At 37.8% G+C, this 12,895-nt stretch overlaps 1 long non-coding RNA gene across 1 annotated transcript in view; it reads left to right on the top strand.

Moving 5' to 3' along the window:
- Window positions 1–12,895, top strand: part of LOC137399423 (uncharacterized) — a 29,455-nt gene that overhangs the window by 756 nt on the left and 15,804 nt on the right. The window lies entirely within an intron of this gene.

The raw sequence follows: 12,895 nt of genomic DNA, 5'->3' as shown, positions 1-12,895 counted from the left end.
ATGATATGACTCTGAATTCTAGTGTTGAGTGTGTGTTGTCATCATGTGGACTGGTTCACAGCAAGTTGAGAAATTGTCTCGTGTGGTGAAAGCTGGCAAGCTGGTGTTTGTGTACAAATACCTAAACTAGACAAGAGTAAGACATTAGAACATGTTTAGACTATCATATTGTGTATTTACTATTTGCACTATTTTGTTTGCACATTGCATTCATATCATAATTTCCAATCCATTGTTTGACGAATATTTTTATATTTATAAATATTATTATACTAGGCCTACAATAAATCAAGTGTTTGGTATTAAACATTGCTGACTGGTCCCATACAACCTATAAAATAGATCAATCACAATGTTAACACCATACAAGTTCAACCTAGCTTCAATTTTTATTCAAAAATTCCGTTTGCTTCAAAAATATCAAAAATATCAATAAATATTATGGTATATATCAGTGATATGATATTTTTAAAAATGTCGGTATTTTGCCAAACCTGGTGCTAATGCTTCATGTTGTTATGTGTTGTTGTGTTTTATGGAGATATTGCGAAAACAAGATACCAACAGGGAAGGCAGCCAGACCGCAAGATAAGCATATAATACCTGCGAGCAGCCTAAAAGACATCAAAATATTCGCTAATTGGAAACGTCAAAAGAAAATTATGAACCTCAGAATTGGAAGAAATCAATCATAGAAACTTGTATGGAGATACTGCAAAAACTAGATACTAGCGGGGATGTAACTAGACCACAGAATAAGTATGGGATACCCACAAGCAGCAGGACCGTTAGGATACATCAAAGGATTCGCTAGTTGGAAACGCCAAAAGTGAAAAGATCAATCATGGAAAGTGCATCAATACCCGCCAGGGGAAATTGTCGAAGGGAAGTAGAAACAATGGCATCTTCCAATCCTCCACCAAGCACCGCCAAAAATAACTGAACTTACCCTCACACTTATCCAGTATTTCTCCCTGATGCATGTACTGCGCCAACGGAAGCAATATTATGCAATCCTGGTACCAAACCCACAGAATTGGCGCTTTTCAGATGACGTTCCCAAAGACAGTGTCCCCTCCAATGGACTTACTCCTATAACACAAAATATTATACGAACATGATATGTACTTGTCCTCAGGCTATCCTGAATGCCTATAAAAGCGAACAATTTTAGTAGCTCATCTTCTTTTGACAATGACACTTGTAGACGTACAAGACAGAGCTCAAGAGCCTATACAGCTATTGGCGTAAGAGACTATTTTACTTAGTTTTTACTACTTGTTATCTATCTTATATCCTAGAATTTTGCTACTTGTGTATTAGGTTTTGGTTCATAAGAATAAAGGATATCTTGATCGCTATATCAACACCTGAGATTCGGCATAATTAGATTTGCACTGAAAATCTGGGTCAAGTCCTATAATTTGAACTCTCCACTCTTGACAACCATAACAAACAAGGCAGCTTGACTAAACCTAATCAACCACATCGGCATAGTTTAGATTGAAGTGAAACTGGTAGTTATTAATCATTGATCTTAGTGTGGTATTCAAGTGAAGCAAATTCGTTAAATAACCATATAGCATTTTTGGTGGAGATGCTGGGTAAAATCTAAATTTCCACAAGATGCAGGAAAACAAGAAGAAAAATTGTCACAGACAGCGAAAATTTTGTGTTAAAAAGAGAAGTTTTGTACTGAAAACAGGATGAGAATTTACTGCTTGCCATACCTGCAGTGCAGCGGCCACTTCTACTCTACGCTATCCATGACAGCTTGAGAGCCATGCACCTAGGAGTGATGAAAACTTTGCTGAAGCTCAAGAAGAAATACTGGTTCCCAGCTATGTCGCGAGAAGTAGATTACATCTGACACTGTATTTCCTGTCAACAGAGAAAAAGCCTGCATGCACCTACACGAGTACCACTTGGCACCCAGATGGCTAGTGCACCATTCGAAGTTTTATCAGTCGACTTTCAGGGACCGCTAGCAGAGAGATGATGTGGAATGCGGCACATTCTCGTTTTCACTGATCACTTCACAAAATGGACAGAGATAATACTAACTAAAGATCAACTAGCTACAACAGTTGCTAAAGTGTACGTAGAACAGATATTCTGCAGATATGGAGCTTCAAAAATTCTACTGAGCCACCGTGCTAAAAACTTTACAAGCGAAATGATCGCAGAGACTAACAGACTTCCAGGAGTGAAACACAGATTTACCAACCCTTACAGACCACAGGCAAACAGACAGGTTGAGATTTACAACAAATCAATAGCGAACATGCTATCACACTTCGTAAACCCGAGCGATCATAAGTACTGACCTCAATACGTACCTTTCTGCCAACTCGCACACAACTCATCCAAACATACGATTCTACAAGCTTCACCAAGTTCACTACTAATGTACAGAGTGATGAGACTACCCTATGACCTGACAAAACCATCACCAGAACCAATTGAAGCAGATGGCGGCACATACAAGTCAAAATTACACGAGAGGATGACAGCAGTTTGGGAAAAAGCTAGAGAACTAATGGAGAAAGGGAAAGCCAAACAGAAGAGTTACTATGACCAGAAGGCTACACCCAGTTCTCTACAAGTAGAAGATTACGTTCTCTACTACGACAAGAAAGGTTACAAGAACAAGACATCGAAACTGATCAGGAGATGGAAAAACGCTTACGTAATTAAAAGCAGAACAGACACAATTGCAACCATTCAACCTTTCGACCGCCCAGACCAACAAGCCATTACCGTACACCTCAACATGCTTAAAGATGTGGTTGCGTCAAAAAATTTGATTTAATGAAATTAAGACCCATAAAAGGCTAAAACATCAGCTACAATTTGATGCCATTTTTGTCTTTGTAGACCAACCCTGTCCAGAGATATATGCGTTTGAATGAGGCCCTCTTTTAAAAAGCTCACGTTCTAGCGGGTGCTTCTTTCGTGACGTCACAAGCAATATATCTGAAAAGAAATCACGAGCGATAAATATGAGGTCGCTCCCTTAGCCAATCATCAGCGCGAAATTTTTATATAGGCCGTAATAAATGTTATCACTCGTAAAACGCGTTGTCTGTGATGTCAAATTTAGGGATTTTACTCTATTGTTAATTCGCATGGACATCGATATTTACTAAATTAATTAACATCGTTACTTTAATGAATTACTCGATCGACACGTTTTATTGGCGAACAACATACATGTAATTGTAAAATTGCTGTAAAGTTACTGCGAAGGTGACTCCGAGTTTTCTTGGCATCAGGTAGTTAAAGTTCTACGGAGGAAGCTCGGAGAACGGAGGTAAATTTATCTTTTACTTTGAGTCTCCTATAGAGTTTCCTGTTGAGTTTACATTCAGATTATATTTCCCTGTTTGAGGCTAAAATGTAATTTCCTGCGCGTGCGAGATACGTATGTACAGTGAGTTCTTGACGGCTTCTTTTTAATCTTTAGCATCTAGCAATACAATGGCTTAGATTGATGAATATACTAAAGTTAATATTTTAGTACTCATTAATACATGTACTAATTAATAAAATTATAACTTTTTACTATCACTAATCATCGTTTTATGTTTTTTATCGGTTCACCTAGCTACATTTGCTTCAAATTTTCTGTGGCAGTTTTATCTAGTAAATTAGATTTATGATTTGACTTTAGATGTTCACTTTTCACTTGTAGAAAGTGAAGAAAATCGATTGATCAATGCAAATCTTTAATTTCCAGAACCAAAGCTTTGAATCGTTGGCTTGGCGTACTTGTGCCTTTGTTGAACGTTTATTCGTTTTTAAAATTAGACTCGCAATCTATTCAACTCCCAATTTTGAAGCTGTCAATAGATACGCTTTAGAATGACATATCTATGAATGACAAATATTTATTGCCTTTGTTTTACTGATTACTGAATTTTTATGTCGTCCCACCAGCCGAAGAAGCTTTGTCAGTGTGGAAACTGCCATAAAGGGGAAAGAGGGACTTGAATGTGTGCTGCATAAACCATGATGTTTTGTTTGAGTTTGTTGCAGTAGATGAATTTGTCTTATTGTATTGATTTTGGCTAAAACTATGTGAGTGGCCATTACTTGATGAATATTTTTAATAAAAGCTTTATGCCGAGATGAAAATATTTTTGCTTGTAAAAATTATATAATAAAATAATATTGTTGAAGATAATGTAAAACATGATTTGCAGAATATTGTAGTGAATTGGATATGGTATATGGATGTCCGCAGAACTGGAGAATGTGAGTTCAAATCCAGTTTGCAGCAGACTTCTCATCCTTAAAACTCTATCCCTATCTATATTCTTTTCAAAGATGCAGCTTGCTTATTTTACTTCGGTAGTATTCGGTAAGAATACTACTAGTAAGAAACTTGTAGACGGTGTAGGCAATGATATACAGCCCCGCCCCAAGGATAGGCGACGGACATAATGTGGGCGGGACTTATGTGAGGCTGTATATTGTTAGTATGGGTAGCTGCGGAACTGTGTTGATACAAAGACCTTGTTCTACATAGTTAGCTTGACAGAATTACCGTAGACCGGTAGATTTGGTAGTCGGTACCCAAATGTTTACACAACATTTGGAAAAAGTGAGTAGAACAAATTTTCAATTTTCGTTATTTGAGGCCTTTGAAACATTCATAATAATGCATCTGTAGCTGGATTTAAAATTTTATTCTAGCCAACATGAGCAAATACAAAATAAGATATATGCCAATAGAGCCGCGTAAGACTAGACTTTTATCGCAAATAGCCGATGTGAATACGAGAGATAAAGACAGGTTGTATAACGCGTGACACCATTTTGGGCAAGTCTGGGCACGTTTTTGTGGCCTGAGCGTTTTTACAGCGATCAGATTTTTTCGATTTTAATCTTCAAATATCTTGGCAATGAAATTGCGTAACACAACAAACAACATATCAACTGATAGAGAAAAAAAATGCTTTCTTTTAAGATCAACTCAAATTTGACGCAACTACATCTTTAAGCCACACCTTGGACCACTGATTAGAGGAGAACACACAGACATCACTCTCGAATTAAACTCACCAGAGGGAACAGTGAATAGTGAACAGGATGGAACTGAACAAGATAAAACTGAGATACAGGGTAAGACTACTCCATATGAAGATAACGAACAGTTTGATTCACACTCACCAGAGGACATGACGATGGAAGAAGACGTAGAACTGCCAGTGAGCACGAGAGTACGTTTCCGAATTCCAGGAGAAATAATTAATCCTGACAGAATATTATTACGACGATCTATCTGAAACAGAAAATCAACCATTGATGACAAAAATGAATCAAGATTTAGATGAGTGGGAGCCTCAGACACAATGAAACCAACAGCAAAACATAGCCAGACCCTATCACCCAGCAATGAACGAGAGAAAGAGAGAGCTCACGAACTTCGAAGAAGCCCGAAGCCCAAGCGGATAAAAGATTTTGAATATTACGAATAGCTATAGTTCTTACCTACACAAACGGGACAAGATTTTGGACTAAAACGGATTCTTTCCCAAGAATTAACTTCACCAGGACTATGATTAACAGAATAAGACTAGTACACAACTTAACACATCTTATTTTCTCCGATGACAACAACAACAAACAACACCAACAACAATCACCAGAGTGCTTCCTAAGACAAGCGGTACCACAAGCTTGAGATCTGAAAGAATACAACAATAAATACTACAGACTTGAAACGATCTTCCAATTCCATTTATGTGGATACAAGACGACGACTATAACGGTCAGATAACTTACCAACGACAACCGGAAGATCAGACGTAATGACTTCTCCGAAGATGCGGTGAGTTGACTATTCTTGGGCATCTAGACTGATCTGCACGTCAGAGGATACAAGGAACAATAATAGCGATGAAAATGAACACTAACGCAGGATGCGATTGAGCAAAGACGAACAACCCTTGAAAAATGAGATAGCCTCACTAAAAATAACTGGAGAAGTGGCGTCTGTTCCTGAGTGAGCTTCATCAATGTCACCGACTGCTAGTGTATATCCGTCAACTTCTGTCCCGGAGTCAGTTTCATTGACGTCACCGACTGCTAGTGTATATCCGTCAACTTCTGTCCCGGGGTCAGCTTCATCGATGTCATCCACTGCTAGTGTATGTTCGTCGATAATTATTGGGTTGGTGTTATCCACCCGAGTTACATCTCTTATGACGGCTCGTCTTGAAGGCGCAGACGCTCACCAGGCCAAAGCACATGCAATGCTTGATGTCACAAGGCTAAAAAATAAGGAAATGATTAGTATGACAGTTATTAACTCTCTTAAATAAAAAAACACTTGTAAAAGACTCAACGTCAGAGGTAGAGATAACTCATCGTATCAGAAAAGGGCAGTGGGATGACGCCATGAAAGCGATTACAAAGAAGAGGAAAGAGAGACCAACAACAGCGCACGCCATCCTTCGGCTTAGCTGTTTGAGAAAAAAATGAACTGCCAACTATATCCAAGGGGTCACTTGACAGAACCTCGTGACACTAGAAAGATATCTTATTCGCCGCTATCTTCCCATTAACCAACCGATAGCTCCGCCCACTCTTCAAAGCTACCGATTGCGCAAGCTTCTAAATTACCTCCAGACAATGACTATCCAGCTGCACACCAAGTGCACTTGATGTGACCTACCACCGATTAAGCGTTTGATTAATTAGACCCGACTACAACGTGATTGATCGCGGAATACCCCGACCAAAATCAACAAAATCAATGACTACATCACTGACAACTGTTTTGACAGACATTGACTGAGACACATACAAATATGTTGAATGAATTTTATATTTATTGCGCACTGAGGAAAGTAAATAAGAAAGAATGGGAGAAGAAAATACTGGCGGAGGGAGAGACTACACCCCATTAGCACACTCGCACCAGAGGTCCTGGTGAGTGAAGTTGCCACAATCTGTGCAAAATCGGGCCCCGTGGATGCATCGCCAGTAGCCCCCTCCTCATCCAAGCCAGACACGCCGGCCCACACTCCGTCGGGTTCGCCGATTCTACCTCCTTTTCCGAACTTTCTTCCCCTGTCGGCAGTACTCTCGGAGCTGGTGGCCTATAATGGAGACATGGAACATCTACCTAACCGCTGACTCGGGAGCAGAAGATAGCAACAGGATATATATGTAAATACACCCGGAAGACCCACCTGGCTTGTTCATCCAAGTAGCGGAGGACCCTTTCCCTCGCCCCATAGCACGCCTCATCATCCAGAGTGGCGCCATTGGAAACCTTGCGTTTCCCTGCAAACTACTACAGTAATACTTCAACTTACGAGTGCTCCAACGTACGAGAAACTTGAGATACGAGCCAGTTTTCAAGCAAGTTTTAGCACTAACATACGAGCCATGTTTGAGATACGAGCACTTGAGTCAGTTGCCAAGTATGCCGGAGATGTTTTATGAGAACAGCATCACTCTGTATTTTTCAACTGCTCAGGTTATACTGTTGTACCGTGTTTTTTTTGTGCACGATTTTTAGTGCAGAATTATGTGAATTAAAAGTACTGTGCGTAGACCGAAAGTTTGCCAGTAAAATGAAAGATAATACAAAGAGAAAGCAAATGATAACAGTCGATATTAAACGGAAAAATATTGAAAAATATGCGAAATGTGTATGCGTGATTAAGCTAGCTCGGCAATATGACAGAATTACATTCATAATTATCAAACAGAAGGATTATATTCAGGGCATTTAGTTCGCAAAAGGACTAACCAGTTTCTAAACGGTGCAGCGATCTTCACGACCGCTGATGGCATTGGACAAACAATTGGCCGGTGACAGCGTAACTGAAACGATGCTATGTGAAAAGGCCGGCGCTATCTATCCAAACTGTTTAATAGACATTCGGACAAGTTGGCTAGTGGTCGTGCGTTAACCATTTGTGACGACACCTGTGTTCGTCCTAATCGCAACATGTTGCAAGGGCGACAAAGGCAAACGGCCTTAGATAGGTTTATCTTAAAACGGCCGGCTAGTCGTGAAAGCGAAAAAAAAGGAAAAATTTCTCGCTAACCAGCGAGAAATTTCAAACTATGAACGCCAAAGAAATTTTAATTGCGTTTAGTTGAAAATGAAAGTTTGCTTTTAGGTTTGCTTCTAAGTTTGTCTTTTAACACTTTGATAAAATCCAAATTTATCAAGGACAACTGCTGTAACGAAGGATAACTTATATCTCCTTTCCTGGCAAATGCGAGTGTTATGTATGTATTGCATGTACTGCTATTGTATGTATTTAATTTTACATTTTAATTAATCACATTTCCTTGCATTATTTATTATTTGTTGCTTTTTGAAAGCATGTAGTACGTAAGGACAATAACCAACATGTTCTTTCTGTTACAATATCTTGTTTTGAGTGTTTTATTTGCTTTTTTTAGAGTATGGAAACCAATCAATATATATTTAATTGTTCTATATATAAATAAATTGCACCAACATGCGAGTAAATTGACATACGAGCTCAGTCTCGGAACGCATTAAGCTCGTAAGTTGAAGTATGACTGTATAGCAAACTTTCCTATTCGAACTGATCCCTCCCCTTCCTTAATATCAGTCTCTACTGCTGGGGAATCACTGTCTGAACCAATCAAGCTGTCTGCCAAGGTTTTTTCATTTCAAGTTGAAGATGAGACTGTATTTAGGTTTTTAATTCTCTTTTGTTTTACTTTAGCTTTCTCCAGTTGCTGGTTTTCTGTAATTTCAGTTAGTATTGCAATCCTAGATTTTTTCCTAGTAGCTTTTTTGGTTGTCTTTGGTAGAGGATGTATATCTGCATGAGTGGCTTCAAAGCCTTCTGCTACCAAGTGTGAAGACTGGGTTGTAGTCATAGTGCTAACACCTCTACTAGTACTCAGTTGAAATTCAGCATGTGTGATGTCAGAGAATGCAGTTATTTTGATCGTTAATCAGATTTTGACTTCATAAAACTGTCCTGGCCCTATCAAAAGAGTTTTTTCAAGAACAATCATTGTCCCAAGTATGTTAATAAGTATGCAGTGATGGTTGCTATTTACAGTATTTAATAACTGGAGACTTTTATAAATCATTAACCATCATGCAATAATTGACACCTTGAGGGTAAGCAAGTATACACTCTTTTGGCCCCACATTCTTGTTTTTTGATCTTGCAAGCTTTATATAGCTTCAACTGCTCACCTTTCACCAAACTGCGAAACAACAGATTTTATGTTTTAGTGAAAGGGTAACGATTAGGTATCTTGTAGAAAGATTGCATCACTTCATGCTTAAAGACTGTACTGTAATTGAAACCACAAAATAATCCTGATTGAGGAAATGGTAAATGATGTTAATGAAATAAAATTGTAGGTTTTCACAGGCCAATGCTTAAGCTGGATACACTTTCGCAAACCTTCACTCTAAAAAACTACCCAATCATGCCTAATAGCACTGCTACTTGGATATCAGAACATTTTTATTTAGGTTCTGCGTAAGCATCAATAAAAGGCACCACCGAGTTTTGTCATTCCTTTGGTGATCATCTGATAATTGCAGAAATGTGAATACTGAACACTTACTATCATAATCATGTTGCTCATATTTGTGCTGTAAAATATTTTTCTGTCTTATATTTTTTCTTTTGCGGGACTAACATATTCTTAACATGAATTTCATTCAACTCAACATTAGGTTTAGCCAAATTCATTTGGTTTGTGTGATAGATAAATCAATTTTATAACTTTCCATAGATGATAGTACTTGTACGAACTATTGTGGCATTTTGTAGTTTTTGATTATGTGAAACTTAATAATTAGTCTTGAACCTTTTGAACTATGTGTGAAAAATAGGTCAAAGTTACGTAAATAACTCACCAAGGTTATCCACTTAGCAGTAGTTTGACAAAAAGCTCCATATATACTTTATACAATATAGTATATATAGAACTATATTACTATGTACATGTACACATTTAGTTGGGCAGTCAGCACCCTCCTAAGTTTGTCATCTTTTATGTCCACATAATTGAGATGGTGCTTTTCCAATCCCAATCTAGTGATTTTATAAAAGATTTTACAACGCAAACCATGCATAAGCACAGTTATGCTTGGTTTGAACAAGTACTTGATGCCTTACTAGTGCTTTATGCTTTTAAACAGTGAATCTGCATCGTCATAAAGTGCAGCTGTTTGCTAGCACTGTATAGTGATGTCATTTAGAATACCTAGCACATTATGTACAGACATAATTTGACAGTTGAATTTTATCATATTAACCACTTTTTATTTCACCGATTGACTGGTGCCAGTTTATTTTTGTGACTTCTCTGTATCTATTAGTTGAAAAAATATTGTCAGCTCTGAAAATGGATTGAAGTATGATTTTTATTACATATTACAATAACGAGAGCTACAGTATAATAGACATAACAATTATCATTAGGCACATGTTCTGACTAATAGAAGGTGATCTCCATATTTTTATATAGTCCCAGGTCATCTGCCTTCTATTGTAAAGCCAGTATTTGTTATTAACCTTTTTTGTTGGTATCTGAATCTTTATGAATTTAAAGATGAGTGCAGCTAAGATCTGCTGAACCCAACAATTTCGAATAATAAAATTTATATTAAAAGTTTACGCTGTAAACTGCTCAGGTGTAATATAGATATCCTGCCACAAGATTAGGATGCTGCGCACACAATAGCATAAATACACCTTAAAGCCTACAAAATGGCTAGTGTACTATATTTTGCCTTGATACTTGAGTCAAGCAGCGCCTTGTCTTTGCAAAACGGAATTTACTAGAAAATTTAGATGGACTTTCGGAGGATCTTTTTTTATTCATAATTTGATTAGGCTATAAAGTGGTAAGCAGTAGAGCAGTGCAAGGCTGTAGTTGTGACACACTGTAAAACAGTCAGGACTACATTCTACTTCTGGCTTGAACTTCCATCTCTTTAATATTTCTGATGACTCCTTCCCCTTAATCTAGGCTTTCTCCAGCGGTGTTCTGTTGTTTCTATTCTTGATGTTGAATAGATGAGAAATACTGACCTTCAGAGCCGTCGATTATTCTCAGTATGGTACTCTTGTGTAGCATTATGGTGGTTACTCTGCGTTCTCAACATTTTTTTTCTACTAATGAGAAGTGTAAAGGAATGCTTTATTGAGGTATTTAAATACCACCAATTTGTATTAATCAGTAATTAGTCTTACTTGCATGCATTTGGCATGTATTCAGTGGCCAATAATAGCTATTCGTCATTAAGTAGGTCATTGATGAGCTTCCTCTAATTTGGAGTACAATGTTTTTCTCCCTAGACGTGTGGTATGCATATAGAGAATCTCTTTTTCAAGAGCATGTTGTTATACTTTTTTTTCTTAAGAAATGCCATCCTAACATCACATTTAGATATTTTTAGAACACAACTTGCTTGATGGAAACCAAGACTTGTTCCTCTGACAACTAGTGTAGCTTTTTCTGACGAGCTCTCATCTATTCAAAGGTGACAGCTTCTATATGCTCTTGCTAGAGGTCAGAGGTCGTCAAAGTAGGTCACCGGAGCATATTCAGAGCATAAAATAAGAAATCGAGCTATTTTTAAACACTCATATTTGAATGATAAAGGTACAAAAGCCAGAAAGCAAATGCTTTTCTATAACTTTTGGTGTCTCTCAAATTGATAAAACTTAAATTTGCAAAAAAATGCTGATTAATTAGCTGCAACAGCCAATTTTCAAAATGGCCACCGATGCTATCGGGTAAATTGCGCCATCTTACTGGCTGGATTTGGCGATGTTCGCACAAAAAATATGGTTGACAAAACATGTGTCCTACATAAATCATGTGCTGATTTCAATTCTGGCATTATTATTCTTGCTTTCCTGCTGTAAACCAGTCTATTTCATGATTAATAATTGACTATTTTAAATAGTAAAATTCAATTGCGCAACATAGTAATCATATTAAAAAATCAGTAGGGCCATGTATTTCTATAGAAGAGCTCCAAAACTAACAGTCTCATGTGTTGCTTATTTTATTTCTTTTTGTAATCTGTTTATCCTTACTGAACCATATATAAATTGATAACGTACCTAGTTTGTCAGTTGTTCCTGGATTTCTTGATCAAGTTTGTAGTCACGGTGACGAGTGGTTGTCTGTAAAATGACTGGCATGAGCACATGTTGAATAGGAACATACAGTTCATCTGATCTGATAGGATATTTGAAAACAGCTGAAGGACCTTTTGGGTTAAGAGAATTGGTTTTGAAGTCCTGTTTGTTGATGTTTATTTCAAGAACTGATCCAACATACCAATCGTTGTCATATTTGTAGGCCAGTATATCACCCTGCTTACCGGTATCATATCTAAATAAACTTGTGGTGGCACAGTGTTTGCTCTGGCTGCAACATAACAACATGAACATGAGTACTGAACTGTGATAGAGACATCGCCGCCTGATGTCCGATGGCCAATAAGGCTAGTGGCACTTGCCTCAAAACAATGATGACTCCGCGAACCAGCTACAGAAATGGCAGTCTCTGATTCTTTCCTCTTGAAGTGTACGGTATTTAGTGATGTCCACATTGTCATACCATGAAATCAGTACAGAATTTATATTCTCCATGGCGTAACTATAGAGTTATTTAGGTTTTGTGATGAAGTCAGCAGATGTGCGTTGCAGACTCATTCTACGGGCCTGATACTTTTCAACAGCCCCTACGCCGTCACATGCAGACTTGCCATGAGAGGTTGCAAAGTAATAGATATTAATATTATAATAGATACAATAATTATCGATAAACACATGTTCTGATTAATGGGAGGTGATCTCCATCTCTTTATACAGTCCCAGGTCCTGTGCCTTCCATTATAAAGCTA

Source organism: Watersipora subatra, chromosome 7, assembly GCF_963576615.1.
Source record: "Watersipora subatra chromosome 7, tzWatSuba1.1, whole genome shotgun sequence".
NCBI classification, from domain to species: Eukaryota; Metazoa; Bryozoa; class Gymnolaemata; order Cheilostomatida; family Watersiporidae; genus Watersipora; species Watersipora subatra.
The sequence above is the reverse complement of the archived record's forward strand: the minus strand, read 5'-3'. Positions and strand labels throughout refer to the sequence as shown.